This window comes from Pteropus alecto, unplaced genomic scaffold (assembly GCF_000325575.1).
Source record: "Pteropus alecto unplaced genomic scaffold, ASM32557v1 scaffold38, whole genome shotgun sequence".
Taxonomy (NCBI): domain Eukaryota; kingdom Metazoa; phylum Chordata; class Mammalia; order Chiroptera; family Pteropodidae; genus Pteropus; species Pteropus alecto.
In genome coordinates this window covers 295,033-310,542 of record NW_006442512.1, presented here as the reverse complement: position 1 = coordinate 310,542, position 15,510 = coordinate 295,033, and the positions used below count along the sequence as shown (strand labels likewise).

The 15,510-nt window shown below is 38.3% G+C and overlaps 1 protein-coding gene across 13 annotated transcripts in view; it reads left to right on the top strand.

Moving 5' to 3' along the window:
• The window catches only part of PEAK1 (pseudopodium enriched atypical kinase 1), a 254,328-nt gene that overhangs the window by 203,289 nt on the left and 35,529 nt on the right, over positions 1–15,510 (top strand). The window lies entirely within an intron of this gene.

The following is a 15,510-nucleotide window of genomic DNA, read 5'->3' as shown; positions in this document are numbered from 1 at the left end:
ATCCAAAATGTCAGCAAGCCTTGTTAACCTTCCAAATATATCCCAAAGCTGTTTACTTCTTTCCATCTTGTCTTCTACCACCCTAGTCCAACCCACCATCATTTCTCAACCCATCATCATCATCTTAATTGATCTCCCTTCTAGCTAATCTAGTCTCTCTAGGTCAAATTAAGTACTCTTTTTAAAATGCAAATCCCATTGTTTCAACACAGTGAAGGAAGTTCCTATATAATATGACCTTTGCCTACCTGTTTAACCTATCTCCTACTCACCCCCTTGCTCATGAACTTCTCACAATACAAGTTTCCTTTCTGTTCTTCAAACATGCCAACCGTACCCCTTTATGTCAGCTATCTTCTTATTTGAAATGCTTCCTTCCTATCTCTGCATGGCTAGATCCTTGTCATTCAGCTCTCAATTTAAATGTCACCTCCTCAAAAAAATCTTCACTGGCTATCCAGTCTTAAGAAACTCCTCCCACCCTATTACTCCTCATCACATCATTCTTTTCTATTTTAGATTTATTCATATGCTTATCACTTTTTCATTTTTTTTTACTATTTTTTTCTTCACTTTGCTCCTCCCTTTTGGATTCAATTTCCTTCTTCCTGAAGTATACCTTTCTAGTAGTCTTTCCAGTAAACCATAGTGGTAAACTTTTAATTATTGATGACTAAAATCATATTTATTTCATAATTGGCAGGCAATCTTGTCAATCACATACATGTTCTTAAAAATTTAGTTAAAAAAATTTTTTTTTGTAATCAGAAAAACTTAGCCCATGACTAAGAAAATAACTAACTCACCTAAAGTAACTATAACGCTCCCAGCCGAAGGTAAGGATATCATTTGCCCCCCTGAATGGCCTTTTGACCTTTGGCTAAGCTTTCTAACTCTACCAACCCTGAATGTCATGTTCCTAATTAGCAAAAATCTCCAGCATGTACTTTTGGATACCATATAAGAAGGATTTTTCTAGGATTCCCAGAACTATCTCAGGAATCTAGCTATGCCTCGCACTGCTGGAATTCTATTCAGTCCTCAGCCAACTCCTATTTCTGTCAGGCAAATTAGATTTGGCACACCTTTCCTCCCTTGGGAATGCTGTGCATTTGTATAAGCCTTCCTTTCACCTCCCAGGCCCTTATGATCTTCTTAGTTCTTAGAATTAAGCCACATTCCTCAATAATCCTAGGAGCCATCTAATACATTCTAAGTTCAGCAAACTATGACCTGCGGGCCAAGTCCTGCCTGTCTTATTGGAAAACAGCCACATTCATTCTTTTACATGCTGTCTATGGCTTCTTTTCCACTATTACAGCAGGACTGAGTAGTTGCAATAGACATCATATGGCCTGTAAAGCCTAAAATATTTACTACTTGACCTTTCACAGAAAAAGTTTGCTGATCCCTGGACTCAAATAATAGCTGATTTGTCTGTGGTTGCCAGGCATGCTAAACATCAAATAGGTTTGCTGCTTGCTAAAGTAACCAAAGCCTAAGTTTCTTTATATATATGTGTGTATGCACATATAGTATAGAAAAAAGACACTATGGTAAAATGTGACGTTATCCCCTCTGGAAAGTCAGAAGCTTAAATTTTTAAAATACTTATGTTCCAATTATATCTTAATTTGCATTATCTCTACTAAGAGAACCCTATCAAAGTCATCTTTTCATGCTTAGGACCAAACTGGCCTCTGAAGTTCAAATTCCTATTTCTCATAAAGAAAAATAATTGGAAATAGAAGCTGAAAGTAGCTGCTTGCTCTCCTGTTCACGTGTTCTTTGCTGTAAACAAACTTTTGGACTATTAGCATTTATAGAGATCACTTCTACATTTGCTGACATATTGTTCCTAAAATTTAGATGAGTTCAAAAGTCCTTACTGTTGATTTTTTTAAAAACTCTGCTTTAGAGAAAACTCATAAGTATCTCACTTGCTCCTAATCACAGAATGATGCAGAATGGTTATGTTTATGCACCAGGATGGAGTGGTCTTCAGACAGCTTTATGTTCCTTTCCCTTTTGGGAAGTGATAAAACTCCAGAAAAGTAAGCTGGCTTGCTTAGAGTCTCATAATGAATATATTCCAAAGTGAAGACTCAAACTGAGAATTCTCTGACTTATTGGGTCAGTATTATTTTTTTGTTTGCCTGAGGTTAAATCCAGTGTCTTATTAGGTAATTCTTAAAACAGTTTCACATTATCTCAATTGTCCCAACATCTATGACAGTGCATTTTTTGTATTTTATAGGAAATTGAAAAACAAAGTAATTTGTTGACATTGCCAAGACCACTCTGACTTCAGAGATGTTTGGACCTGCAGTGATTTTTCTTGTACTCTTGCTGGTGATTGTTGAGTCTGTCGCTGTCTACGTGTCTTTTATAAAGTTAGCCAGAGCACAAGAAGGCGTGGGACCAGTAAGGGTCATAGTGATGTGCACTGATTCATTGAAACAATCTTAAAGTATTCAACACTGGCATAGTTGTTCACTCTCTTAAAAGCAGTTTATGTGAATTTCCTAATGAATGCATACTCCTGTAAATGTTACCACACCTGTTTTATAGTTGAATAATGGGAGACGTGGACAGAGTATCATTGGTGGCAGAAATGAAATTAAATTTGAGTTTCTAATTTCTAGACCTGAATTCAGACCTCTAGACCATAGTTTCAGTTAGTGATTATTTAGCATAACTGTAGTAGGGTATTGATCAGGTGACATTTAAAAGTTTAATTCCAGGACAAGTAGTTTATCCTTATTGGTGCCTCTCTAATGGTGATTTATTAATAGCAGGGAGAAAGGCTTGCCTGAAAAGAACAGAGTGATGATAGCAACGCACACTGATTATGCAGAAATGAAATAGCCTCTGGAATCAGCTGTTGGCTTTTCAGTACTGCTAGCACATTGATGAAGCTCCACGCTGTATCTGGGAAGATGTCATGTTCCTCTTACTTCTTAGTGGGGAGGGAGTTTCCCATTCCCATCCCCATCCCTTGGATGCTTCACTTTGGAACCTGTCCCAATTCCTTTCTCCATGGTGATACAAGGAGAAATTTTGCTGGGAGGAGTGAGGAAACAGATCCTGGTGATATTCTCTAGTACCCCGCTGCCAAGACCTCACCTGATTTGATTTATTCAGCACCTGTTTCCTGAGTGCTTGCTGTAATGCTCATTCCCTGTGGTATGAGTTAACTCGGACTGCCATAACAAAATATCATAGATGGGGTGGATTAAACAACAGAGATTTATTTTCTCATAGTTCCTGTGGCCAGAGTCCAAGATCAGGTTCCAGCTGATTTGGTTTCTGGTGAGGACTCTTCCTTGCTTGCAGATGGCCGCCTTCTCACTATGTTCTCACTCTCTTCAGTGAATGTATGTGGAGAGGAAAAGGGAGAGACCAAGCCCTCTGGTGTCTCTTCTTATAAGGACATTAATCCTATCTGATCAGGGCTCTGCCCTTCTGATCTCATTTCATCTTAATTGTTTCTTAGAGGCCCCATCTCCAGATACAGTCACACTAGGAGGTTAGGGCTTCAAAATATAAATGTGGAGGTGACATAAACATTCAGTTGGGTGTTCAAAGAAAGAAGAGGTCCCGGTGGACAGTGAGACGTCATGGGCAATGTGAGACTAGAATAATCTTTAAAGACTGGCTGAGTTTGGAATAGATGTTAAAAAGAAGGGAGGCAACTCTAGGAAGGGAAAATAGGCACAGCAAAGTTGTAGAATATGGTGTGCCCAAGGGACGGGGAGTTACGATGTAGAAATACATTGGCCTGTCTGGAGCTGAAGGATTTTGTCTCAGAAAATTTGGAGTAAAGTTGGAAAAATACTTTGCAGCCTCATTGTGATGCATCTTGAAGACCTGCAGACAGTCTGGACCTGACCTTGGCGGGTCACAAAGATCTATGGGTGATATGGAACAGACGAACAGCAGAACAAAAGAGAGATTTTAGGAAAGCAGGGTGGATAAAAGATACAGGTGCTATGGTTTCTCTTCTCTTCTTATAAGCAGCTTTTTGAATCATGGGGGCCTGCCTTTTGTGCTCACCTCTATCCTTTATTGATACAAAGAACTGAGATAGTGGCTACACGTTGGAAGACATTGTTGGTGTCATAAATGTCGTTTCTTTCAGAGTGGTTTTCATCCAGCTAGGGCTTCTAATAAAATCATAAATGTCATACTATACCAAATACTCATTTTATAACATTTTGTGAGTTTGTATAAATTGTATTCTAAGAATAAACTTCAGAAGGTAGGAATTGGTCCCAAAACAACTCCTTTTTAAAATAGCCTATTTTTCATAAGTGGTTACTTATTTCATTTCCCCTTTTTCACTGTATCACATCTGAATAATGATGCTCCTTAAAATTTTTCTACTCGTTTTTTACACCTTGCTCCTTTTATACTTATCATTCTGTTCTTTTTGGGATGGGATGATGGGGTAGTGAAAAATAGTTTCTCAGAGTGTGGTCTTGGGACCAACTGCATCAGAATCACCTGGGATGTTTGTATAAATGCAGATTCCTGGGTCATACCCCAGACCTGTAAAATCAATCCCTGAAGGTAAGAGCCACAAATCTGCATTTTTAACAAGCTCCCAAAGTAATTTTTAGGCACATTGAAGTCTGATAATAATTGGCCTAATATTTTAGAACATAGACTTTGAAGTCACTCAGACCTGGATTTAAGTCCTGCTTTCATCACTTATTAGCTCTTGGACAAGTAAGTTATTTGAGCTTTGCTTCTTCTGAGTTTCTTCATCTATAAACGGGCAGAATGGAGCACTGACTAGAGCTGAATTGCTGGGTTTGAATCTCGGTTCCATCAGTTACTAGCTGTGTTACAAGAGGCAAATGACTATATTTCTTACTTTGTAAAAGAGAGATAATAACCTGCCTGTTAGGTTGTTATAAGACTTGAAAGAATTTATATAGAGAGTTTAGAAAGTAGGATATTGGGGAGGAATTTTGCTTCTCAGGGCATTTTTGACACAGTGGAGACAGACTGGTGTCACAACTAGGGGAGAAGCAAAAGGAGTCATTCTAACACCTACTAGATGGAGGCAAGAGGTGCTAGTGTGATCCTACTATACATAGGACAGCTCTCCACAGTACAGAATTGACATTTTGGTCCAAAATGTCAATAGTGCCACTTTTGAGAAACTTGGCTTACAACAGGCATATATTAAGCACTATGTAAATTTTGGTTGCTATTGTTATTTGCTATTATGAGAATGACAAACCTTACTTGGAATGTTATTGTTAGGAGATGTATATTTAAGCACAGTACCTAGTACTCAGCAAATGTAGAGGTAGTGTAGTGGTGGTGGTGACTATCAGGAAGCCAGAGATCTATAAACACAGTCTTTCTATACTAGAGCAGCTCCTATTTAGATAAATCCTTTTGTAATGTAATGACTTTTGTTTAGAATTTTTCAAGAATAGAACACATCTGTAATCATAATTGCTTTATGCTTTTCAAAGCACCTTAACTTCATCTTCATAATTAAGCATTTATTGTTGAGTGTTTACGATACACCAAGCTTGCCGTATGGTTCTGGTGGAGTGGAAAGAACACAGATATTAGAGCTGGATAGTGTCAGATTCAGATCCTGACTCTCTACCTAAGTACCCGGGGTACTTAGGCAATTTATTTCACTTGTTTCAATCTCAGTTTCCCCATCTGTAAAATCTACCTCCTGAGGTGTTTTTGTGAATTAAATGGAAAAGTGTGCAGATTGTGCAGTGTTGAGTAAGAGTAGATTCAAAGCAGTTTCCATTACCTCCCTACATATATTCCCTCACTGAGCCTGCAGTGATTTTGGAGAGTTAGTGTACATGATCATCTCTCAGCATTTCTCTCCTCTGACTCAAAAGGCAAACAGGCAGTTGAGGGAGATAAGAGGAAATTGGAAAAAAACTGTAGTGCTGTGCTCTCTACTGTTTCTGGAGATACAGAAAAAGTCCAGGACCCAAATAAGGCTGTTTCATATCCTTCCTAGGTTAGTCCTATTAGAGAGACCTGTGGGCATTTTATTCTGATATCTTGCCTTTCAAGAAATTATACATATGATATTTATCTTTCTCATCCTACTAATTTCACTCTGCATCATACCCTCTAGCACCATCCATATTGCAAATGGTAAGATTTTTTTTAATAGCTGAGTGATATTTCATTGTATTATCCAATCATGTATTGATGGGCACTTAGGTAGTTTCCATATCCTGGTTATTGTAAATAGCACTGCCATGATCATAGAGTTGCATAGATCTTTACAAACTAGTGTTTTGGTTTTCTTTGGATAAATATACCCAGAAATACAATTACTGGGTCAAATGGTAGTTCTATTTTTAATTTTTATAGGAGCATTCAAACTGTTCCAGAGTGGCTGTACCAGTTTGCAATCTCACCAACAATGTACGAGAGTTCCCTTTTCTCCACATCTTTGCCAACATTTGTTGTTTTTTGATTTATTGATAATAGCCAATCTGACAGGTGTGAGGTGATAGCTCATCGTGCTTTTAATTTGCATTTCTCTGATGATTAGTGACCTTGAACATCTTTTCATTTCTGTTGGCCATCTGTATGTCCTCTTTGGAGAAATACCTATTCAGGTCTTCTGCCCATTTTTAAATTGGGTTGTTTGTTTTTTTGTTGTTGAGTTCTTCATAAATTTTGGATATTAACCCCTGTCAAATGTATCATAGTCAAATATCTGCTCCCATTCAGTAGGTTGTCTTTTTGTTTTGTTGATGGTTTCCTTCTCTGTGCAACGTATGGACCTTATTTCCTTTTCCATTCAGCTACCCTATGTCTTTTGATTGGAGCATTTAATCCACTTACATTTAAAGCAATTATTGATAGGTACATTGTATTATTCATATTTACGGGGCCTTTCCCCCCTTCTTTTTTTTTTTGTTTCATATTTTTTTTTCTCTTGCCTGAGGAGATATATCTGAAAAGAAACTACTAATAACATTATCAGAGAGTTTACTGCCTATGTTTTCTTCTAGAAGTTTTATGGTTTTGGGTCTTACATTTAAGTCTTTAATCCATTTTGAGTTTATTCTTGTATATGGTTTAAGAAGGTGGTTCAGTTTTATTTTTTTGCATGTATCTGCCCAATTGTCTGGTTTTGGAATCAGGGTAATGGTAACTCCATAAAATGAGATTGGGAGCCTTCTCTCCTCTTGAATTTTTTGCAGTAGTTTGAGGATAGATGTTAATAATTCTTTGAATGTTTGGTAAAATTTACCTATGAGGCTTTCTGGTCTAGGACTTTTGTTTTTTTGCAAGTTTTTTGACTACTGATTCATAGTGATAATCGGTTGGTTCAGATTTTGTTTCTTCTTGACTCAGTCTTGGAAGATTGTATGTTTTTAGAAATATATCCATTTCTTCCAGATTGTCCAATTTGTTGGCGTGTAATTGCTCGCAGTATTTTCTTATGATCCTTTGTATTGCTGTGGAGTCCATAGTTACTTCTCTTTTATCATTTCTGATTTTTTTTATTTGGGTCCTCTCTCTTTTTCTCTTGATGAGTCTAGTTAAAGATTTATCAATCTCATTTATCTTTTCAAAGAATTAGCTCTTGGTTTCATTGATCTTTTGTATTTTTCTAAACTCTATTTCATTTATTTCTGCTTTGATCTTTATTATTTCCTTTTACTGACTTTTGTTTTGCTGTTCTTTTTCTAGCACTTTTTAGTATGAGATTAGATTGTTTATTTTTCTTGCTTCTTGAGGTAGGCCTGTATTGCTATGAATTTCCCTCTTAGGACTGCTTTCGCTGTATCCAGTAGATTTTGAGTCTTTGTGTTTTCGTTTTTGTTTGCCTCTAGGTATCTTTAAATTTCTTCTTTGATGTCCTTTTCAACACATTCATTGTTTAGTAGCATATTGTTTAGCCTCCATGTGTTTGTGTATTTTCTAGATTTTTTTTCTTATAGTTGATTTCTAGTTTTAAACCATTGATATGATTTCTGTCTTCTTAAATTTATTGAGACTTGTATTTTGGCCTAACATGTGGTCTGTCCTGAAAAATGTTCCATGTGCACTTGAGAAGAATGTATATTCTGCTTTGGGGTGAAACTTTTTGAAAATATCAATTAAATTCATCTACTCTAGTGTGTCACTTAAGGCTGCTGTTCCTTATTGATTTTCTGTCTGGAAAATCTGTCCATTGGTGTCAATGGGATGTTAAAGTCTCCTATTATGAGTGTATTACTGTCAATCTGTCCCTTTATGTCAGTCAATAATCGCTTTATATATAGGTGCTCCTATGTTGGGTACATATATGTTGCCTTAGGTTATGTCCTCTTGTTGTATTGATCTCTTTACCATTATGTAATGCCCTTCTTTGTCTCTTATTATAGCCTTTGTTTTAAAGTATTTTGGCTTGTGTAAGTATTGCTACCCCAGCCTTTTCTTTCATTTCCATTTGTATGAAATATCTTTTTCCATCCCTTTATTTTCAGTCTGTGTGTGTCATTTGGTCTGAGGTGGGTCTCTTGTAGACAGCTTACGTATGGACCTTATTTCCTTTTCCATTCAGCTACCCTATGTCTTTTGATTGGAGCATTTAATCCACTTACATTTAAAGCAATTATTGATAGGTACATTGTATTATTCATATTTACGGGGCCTTTCCCCCCTTCTTTTTACAGAAGTCCCCTTAACATTTCTTATAATCTGGCTTGTCGGTGATGAATTCCTTTAACTTTTTTCTGTCTGGAAGGATCTTTATCACTTCAATTTTAGTTGATAGCCTTGCTGAGTAGAGTAGTCTTGGTCGTAGGTTCTTGTTTTTCATTACTTTGAATATTTTGTGCCAGTCCTTTCTGGCCTACTAAGTTTCTGTTGAAAAGTCAGCTGACATTATTATGGGGGGTACCCTTGTAAGTAACAATTCTGTCTTAGTCTCCAGCCTTTGGCATTTTAATGAGGATGTGTTTTGGTATGGGTCTGTTTGAGTTCCTCTTGTTTGGGACTCTGCACTTCCTGGACTTGTATATCTATTTCCTTTGCCAGGTTAGGGAAGTTTTCTGTCATTATTTCTTCAAATAGGTTCTCAATCTCTTGCTCTCTCTCTCTCCTTCTGGTACCCCAATGATGCGGATGTTGGTACATTTGATGTTGTCCCAGAGGTCCCTTAAACTTTCCTCATTTTTTAAATTCTTTTTTCTTTTTGCTGTTCCGATAGGGTGTTTTCTGCTACCTTCTCTTCCAACTCACTGATTCATCCTCTACTTCATCTAATCTACTGTTAATTCCTTCTAGTGTAGTCTTCATTTTGCTTATTGTATTCTTTATTTCTGACTGGTTCTTTATGGTTTCTTTGTCCTTTTTTATACCTACTGTCTCTCTGTTGAATTCCTCACTGAGATCATCTATTCTTTCACTAATTTCATTGAGCATCATCATGACCAGTGTTTTGAATGCTGTCTCTGGTAGGTTGCTTGCCTCCATTTTGTTTAGTTTTTTTCCTGGAGTTTTCTCTTTTTTTTATTCATGGCATGTTTCTTTGTTTTCTCATTTTAGTTGCCTCTCTATGTTTGTTTTTATGTATAAGAAAGATTTGTTACATCTCCCAGCCTTGGCTAGGTGGCCTTATGTAGTAGGTGTCTTGTGTGGCCCAGTGGTGCAGTTTTCCTGATCACCTGTGCCAGGGGCTCTGGGCATGTTCCTTGTGTGGTTGTGTATGTTCTCCTATTGTAGCTAAGCCTTGATTGCTGTTAGTGTGTCAGTGGATGGGATTGACTCTTGAGCTGACTGACTGTGAGGACTGGCCACACCCACATGGTATGAGCCCTCATGGAGTGGGATTCACCCCAGCAGTCTCATGTACCTGATGAGACCACCTGGTGTGCTGCTTATGGAGCAATCAGATGGTGCACCTGTGGTCTGATGCCAGTCTTTGGATGTGTTGGTTCTGTGACCCGTTGGGAGGTGCTCCAGTGTAGGCCAAAGTCAGCTACTGCCTTTGGGGCTACCTGGTAGGAGCTACAAAGCAATCTGTGAATGGTTTCTGCCTGTGCTAGATCTGGAAGTGAGTGAGACCACGCTGGGAGCTGAGGTCAGTTACCCCCAGTACCCAGCCTGGGATGGCTTAGCAAAAGGACCTATGCACTTCAATGCCTGAGGCTGCCTGCCAACTGCTCATAAAACTCTGCAGCTGGAAGAGCCTTTGAATGGTGTGCAAGTTGGGAGGGGTGACAACCCAGGGAGTCACTGGGGTAAAGTGATGGAATTTCACCCTGCCAATGCAGTCAGGTTTCATGCCAGTGCTGAATCTGCAGCTTCCTATGAAAGTCTCAGATTGCAGCAAAGCCAGCCACTGTCCTCCTCAGTCCCTCAGACCCTCGTGATCCACCCAAAAGATATTACATCTTGGACTAGCACCAATGACTTGCCACCAAAAGTCTTCCCCAAAATGTGTGGTTTGTGTGTGGACCACATGAGCTGAGAGCTGCTGCCTGCCAATAAATATGTGGCCCAAAAAAGCCATACGATGAGGCTGGCTTCCAGGCAACAGGCCACCTCAGCAATTTGTGGGCTTGGTGGGGCAGGGTCCCAGGGAGACATGGAGTAGAGGAGGGCGATCTCACCTGACCCATGCAGCTTCAGAATTAGCAGGGGAAGGGTTCAACACAAGCAAGATGGCACCCACCTGTAGACTGCCCTGGAGAGGGGCTGAACCAAGGAGCAATGACAACTGTCCCTCTAGCCCTTGCCCCAGTGCCCCAGAACTCAGTCTTTCCATGTATGCGTCTTGTGCCTCCTGAGCTGCTGACTCTCCAACGGAGCATGGGGTGTCTAAGAGCAAGTGAGTCAGTGTGCCGGCCCTTTTACCGGAATGTTTGGGTTTTCAGATTTTTTTTCTGTTTTACCCAGATGGCCAGAGTCCCCACTGGTTTTTACAGTAAGGTTTTTGTGGGAACTCCTCTTCCCAGGACTGGAACCCCGGGCTAGAAAGCCCCTGTTGGGGCTAGGGCCCCTTGTTCCTTGTGGCAGCCAAGAGCTCTGCAGCCATGCTTTCCTGCTGCTCAACTGCCACATGTGTGTGTCAGACCTACCTGCTTCATGTCTCTGCCCCTCCTACCAGACTCAATGTGGCTTTTTCTTTATAACCTCAGATGTATGTGTTATGATCAGCTAGACTTCAGGTGGTTCTCCAAGTTGTTTGTTTTATAATTTGGTTGTAATTTTAATGCAGTCGTGGAAGGAGGCAAACTCTGCTTTTACCCAGCCACTATCTTGACCGGAATCCGTCTTGAAGCCACTTTTAATTTGCTATTCACATCTGTTAAAAAAGAAAAAGTGAAACTACAGTGTCTGAAAATTAGAGTCTATTCAAGACCTTCCTCATCCCAAGATCTAGCCACTTCATCCACACCAGTAAGAGCTACCTTTGCTTTATCAGACTATGTTAGACATATTAGCAAGAACTCATCAGATTTCGGTTAAAAGTTAATCTCAGGGATAGAAATGTGAAGTTTTCTTCACATTTCTACAGAAGACTACAGAGACTACAGAAGGCCTTAGTGGAAAATTGGAGACACTAAAATAGTGATCCGTGGACAGAACACTTTTCTACCTGAGAATGTCAGTAATTGGAAAATGTAGCAAAATCAAGTTCATGAGCTGGAAACTAAGATAGGATTAAGAAATTTCACTTTTGGTAGGGGGTTAGAGAGACAGAAAGGAATGGAGTTTTTCCCCCTTCTAGTAGATTAAAGATGTGAGATTTGATAACTTTGAACTTTCTTCCTTACGTATTTGTGCACATCCCATTTCTGCAAAGGTCCGTCATCCTCAGTAATCCCAGAAATCAGCTTTAGAAACCAGTAACAAAACCATGAAATGCTGTTTCTGATGTGCTTTGATCAGAAAAGGTATAAAAGGAAGTTTTAAAAATCACACATTTGTTTATTGTCTGTCTTGGGCAACTAGAGATAATGTGGCTTCTGAAGAGAACTGGCAAATAGGAATGTAGAGTATCATTTGCCACAAGAGGCAGATGGTCTCTATAGAAGCCTGATTTCATTTACTGTCCCTTCCGAGGCTGAATGAAAGTAGTTGAATTTGAAGATAAAGTTGAACTGAAATTGTGGAAATACTAGGGTACCTAAGGCATTTACTCTCACCTAATGTGGAATCTGATTTGCCTTTTAAAAATGTACATTTAGACATTTGATTGAATTCTTACAAAAATCTGCTTTGAATGAATTTTCCAGGGGTGGTGGGGGGTGTATTCTTTTATTTGATGCTGTAATAATTAATCCTACCACCCGGGTAAGCCAGATGAGCTTCCCTTAGGAGATTGCTTTTTCAGTTTTGAATTATGTATAAATATTGCAGACTGATGAGATACACCTTACCAAGGGATTCATTTATATAACAGAAATAACTGAAACTGGTACTGTTTCCTATGAACACCTTAAGTTCATTCTCCATGTTCAGAAAATGAGATCTCTTTGTGGAGATTATCATGTGATTTGTTTTTTTACATGTCAGGTCAGATAAACCAAATCTTAATTAAAAACTAGTCATTAATGAAAAGTTTGTGGAAGAGTTTGAGGTAAAGACAAACTTGTTATGTCTTCCCATATGAAAGCAGAATGAACGCTGAGGGTCCAGGATAAGAGCAGGCTGTCAGGGTTTGGCCGAACCTATCAAGGACCAACATGTCAATGCAATAGTTATTGCAAGCATTCTACATTACATTATAGAACTAGGAATTATCTCAATATATAAATAGAAAAGCCATAACTTCCTCTTTGTGGGCCATTTATCAGTTAACAGTTATGTTTTATAGTAATAGCTATCAAATTATAATTACCCTGAAAAAAATTATTACTCTCATTGTTATTTGCTATTTCAAGATGCATGCTAAGATATAGTGTATCAGAAATTCTAGTAGATTTCTTCTGATTTTATTTTAAAGGATTTTTTTTTTTTACTCTCTGTCTCATAGATGAAATGGGGGAAAATTTTCATTTTCTCCATTATTTCCTACATGATGCTGTCATCTAGTTGTAGAAAGTCAAAGTAATAGGGGAACGGAACCTGAGTTCTCTGATTCCCATTTTGGTGTTTTCTCCATTATATTAAACACTTCCCAATGAAATGCGAGTGGTGAACCGCTTTGTTAGGAGATAAAACTTGAACTGGGAAACTTATTTTATTATTTGAGAGGAGGTATTTTGATTATAAAACTAAACATGAAACAAAAAATAAATCAATGGTCAAAAATTATATTCCCTTATAAAATTAATATGTCTAAGGTAAACTAACTAAAATTTACTTCCTTCCTTTCAGAATGGTTTGTCTGTTTATACATAGAGTCAACCTTCTCTAATGCTGTTCTTGATTCTTTTTCATTTTTAGTTACAACGTTACCACATCTATGCTTGAACTCTCAAAACTTCTCCTTTTCCCTGCCTCTATTTTGCCATTTCAAAGATATAAAGAGCTATTCTCCCCTCAAGCATCAAGATATGACATGACATATCACTGATGCATTTTTTAAAATTCTTCCTTTTTAGATACTGCTGTCACTATAAATGCAGATTAAACATCTTAGCATCCATTTGCAAATCCATATGATTTTCCTTTCATCAACTCTCCTTGCAAAATTGTTTATGGTTGAGTTATTTTAATTTATGATTTAATATGCTAGTACACTTATTTAAAATGTGCTTATAAAAACTGATTTTTGTGTAGGTTATACTGCCCTGGTCCTCGAAGAGTTAATAAAACTAGCTTTCACTTTGCTTAGCTCCCCGAAGGTAATTGGCACATTTCCCAGACCAAACCCCTAAGGTAAAGGTCAAGGTGCAGAGGGTGATATTAAAGTGTAGAATTGGAGCCACTTATATCTTGCGCAGTATGTAGTCCTCCAGAACTCAGTGGGACTGTGGTTCATCCGAGCTTCAGAACATAGTTAACAGATTCCAGAAGGCTGTGTAGAATCTCCTTTAATGGGGAATTGTATGAGCGGTTACAGTAGGTGAGTCATTAATATTTCTTGCTTTTTAGCATTCATACTTTGGTTTGAGAAGCTCCTAACAGCACAGAGCTGTGATTCATGTATGTAGAAACAGGCCAGGAAATTCCTCACAGATTTAATAGCAACAACTCTAACTGTGGTTTTCACAATAGTTGAGACTCATTGATAATAGCTCATTTCCTAGGAGAAAATCAGATAAGTGAAGGTAGAGTCATGGTTTCTGAACCAACCATCAGCAGTCCTTTTTGACAAATGGAAATGAGAGCTTTCTTTTAGTAATAATGAGGAGCTTAGGGGAAGAAAGAGAATAAGCAAGAGCAAGGCTGCAGATGTTAAGAGCCTAAAAACAGCTTTATAGAAACCTCTCAAGTTGAGTCTAGAGTAAGAAGAGAATGGTTTGGAGGCTTAACGTTTTTCTTCTCAAGGGAGGCTGATATTTTTAAATCACTTTATGTTTATTGCTTTGAAATCAGAAATGGCTTATATTAACTTTTGCCAACAAAGAACATTTTCCCTCTCCTGAAGCATATTGATAAGTACTCAGTGATCTACAGTCTTGACACTAAGTGGTGTCTGAGAGTGTTTTATAAGTGTCACTTTGCTTCATCTTTGCTAACGATTGGAAGTGGAGCTCCAATTTGGGGTTGATGAACTAAGGGCAGCCCATTAAGAAGAGGCAGCGTGCTTTACTGTCTGAGGCCTCCTTTACATAAACCCACCCTCTTGGCTGCCAGTGGGGTGATTCCTGCCCACCTCAGCATTCTCCCCAAGAGCCACATCCCATGATGTAACCTCCAGCTCATTGCTCACTCTCAGTATAGAGAGACCCTGGCTCTACCAGCTTTCAAAAACATTTTGAAGTTGTACATTCAGCAGACTACAAGGCTTATTTTTCTGCTTAGGCACATTTGAACAGAAATGTCCCTGAACAATTTCAATAATGAAAGATTGATAAGAAGCTGCTCTTCCTTCAGATCTACTTCCTCAAATCCTCAGGTGGTATATGTTCTGATGACACATGATTGAACAGAGTACCTCTTTCAAAGAAACTTGTAAATATCACCATGACTCATTGCCAGTTGCAAACCCAGAAATAATATGCAATAGGATATATTTCTTTTCTTTCTGTCTCTTTACCCATTAAAAAAAAAATAAAATTAAAAACAGGAAGAAGAGCAGATGAGTGTGTGACAGTCCAGGAACACTTTCAGTGGACCATTAAAGATGCCTGATTTTGAATTTATTTCATTGACCAATGAGATTTTCTAAGCCAGTTTTCTCCACCAATATTTAATGACCATTCTATTCTCTTGTAATTTATAGCAACAGAAATTAACAGTTCAGGCAGGGTGAGCAGGCAGAGAAGTGAAACAAGATTGGGAACACAATCTTGGCAACAAGACTTTCCTGGCCTCAGTTTATCTGCTAAAACAATTGCTTAGCTTCCTTGTTTAAGTAGTCTAATTTCAGCACGGCATAGAGAACGTAGT